Here is a 2,612-nt window from a genome sequence, read left to right on the forward strand (position 1 = left end):
AACAGGGAAACTCACTGGACTTTATGGAGAACCCAAGCTTTGGTATCATTGAATGGATTATGGAGAGAAAAAAATGGGATTTCCCCAACACTCTCCTTCCAGAACCAACAGGCAATGTATCTTCCACACCTGAACTAACGTCAATCAAGATAATAGTTACCACTGGATTTAAATAAGATCAATGTAAAATATGAGCTCGGATATTTTTAAATATTCTGCTCTGCCTCAGACAAAACTGAATGTCTGTGAGTCACCAAAAATAATATTTTACCCTTGACATATGTTTCTATTTTCCTCTTCAGAAGTAGATTGGAAATTCCCTTAAAACTTGAAGCACATTTAATTCAGCACATATACTGCTATCTGCAAATATTTTAACTGGAAAAGGTTTAATTTATCCAAATTCAACAACACTGTGTGTAAAGTTTTTTCATTTAAAAAAACATTTTCACATATACTATTGTATTTGATCTTAATAATAATCCTGTGTGATAAATGGAGACAATATTATTATGCTAACAACTGAGTCAGACATAAGCAACGTGAAGTTTAGAGAAGTTAAATAACTTAGCAGCACACACAGGATGAGATGTAAAACCTAATTTCCCAAGATTTCTTAAAAAGCATGATTTTTGACAATCAGAATAAAACTGACAAGTAACCCCAAACGATCTTCACATGTAGTAGGAATAAATTTAAATACACCTGCAAGGTTGGTTGGAGAAGGCAAAGGCACCCCACTCCAGTACTCTTGCCTGGAAAATCCCATGGACGGAGGAGCCTGGTAGGCTGCAGTCCATGGGGTCATTAGGAGTTGGACACGACTGAGCGACTTCACTTTCAATTTCATGCACTGGAGAAGGAAATGGCAACCCACTTCAGTGGTCTTGCCTGGAGAATCCCAGGGATAGAGGAGCCTGGTGGGCTGCCGTCTATGGGGTCGCACAGAGTAGGACATGACTGAAGCGATTTAGCAGCAGCAGCAGCAGCAGGGTTGGTGACTGCATGGAAAGCAAAGGAGGTCTGAAGGGTATCTGCAGGACACTATCTGCCTTCCCAGATGACATCCAATTCTTTACTGACGATAAATAACCTGTGACTAATACGCCCTCCCGTTCATTAATATCCCTATTCATGATTATGACCAATTCATCTTGCTCAAATTACAGGAAGATGGTGAGTGTTCAGATGAAACTTGAGAGGAAAAGACCAAAGACAGAAAACTGGCTGGTATTTCCCCTAAAGGGACCAAGAAATGAAGGAAAACAATTAGAAAGAATTAGCAATAAGTTAGATAGAGGAGAAGGTAAAGAAAATAAACACCTATCTAAAATAAAAAAGATAAAAAAATTCAGCCAAAAATGCATATTTTTAAGTCCAATGCACAAAATGGATCCATATCATCAATATCATCCATGAACAGTTCATAAAAACTTGCCATCAGGGACCCTGTTTTAGAGTTTATGCATAACTAAAGATTGGTTCATTTGATGATTCAAGGATATATAGAGAGAATTAACCTCACTGAGATCAGCCCTGGGATTTCTTTGGAAGGAATGATGCTAAAGCTGAAACTCCAGTACTTTGGCCACCTCATGCGAAGAGTTGACTCACTGGAAAAGACTCTGATGCTGGGAGGGATTGAGGGCAAGAGGAGAAGGGGACGACAGAGGATGAGATGGCTGGATGGCATCACTGACTCGATGGACGTGAGTCTGAGTGAACTCCGGGAGTTGGTGATGGACAGGGAGGCCTGGCGTGCTGCGATTCATGGGGTCGCAGAGTCGGACACGACTGAGCGACTGATCTGATCTGATCTGATCTGAACCTCACTGAACAGCAAGTATATATTTCAAAGTGAGTGAGTTCAAAACTACTTTCAAGTTCAGCTAAAAACACCGCCTATTTAATCCATCCTAAAACCTGACTCGTCACTGATCCATGTACTCGACCACACTCATAAAGATTCTCCCTATTTCTTTTGATTTAATATTCATCCTTCCTAAAGAACAGATGGCATGAATAGCAGCCCTGGAGAACAATCTTTCATTTAAAAAGTTTCTCTCCATTGAATGATGAAAAAACAAAAAACTTCTGAAAACAGTGAAAAAAAAAATCTAAGGAAGAATATTCTCTATTAAAGAGTCAGAATTCATTGTGAACCATGGGCCACCTGAATTCATCATGCTTTATACCTGCCACTGTGCACATTTATGAGGAGGAAGCACCCTATGAATTAATTTGTTTCAACTCTATGAGTCAAATCAGGGTGCAAAACCAAAAGATATATCCTATTGATAATTACTAGTAAAATCTCAAGTTAAACAGATATACCTTGAAGAAATACTATTGTTGAAAAACAACCGTATATGTTCAATTAGTTTCCATTTATCATTATCCTCCGGGGGGGAAATGCATTAATCAACAACAGGTTATTTAGAAATGGTTTTAAAATCAGAACTGGAGTCATGGTATCAGGTGGAAAAAAATCCATGACGATTTTAAAATGATCTGAGTCATCAACAGATCATGAAGCAGAACAACACAGAAGCACTGAATCATATAAAAATACTTCATGTGAAATTCACAAAATAAAGCAGAAAGGAGAATTT

Source organism: Bos taurus, chromosome 20 (genome assembly GCF_002263795.3).
Source record: "Bos taurus isolate L1 Dominette 01449 registration number 42190680 breed Hereford chromosome 20, ARS-UCD2.0, whole genome shotgun sequence".
Classification (NCBI taxonomy): domain Eukaryota; kingdom Metazoa; phylum Chordata; class Mammalia; order Artiodactyla; family Bovidae; genus Bos; species Bos taurus.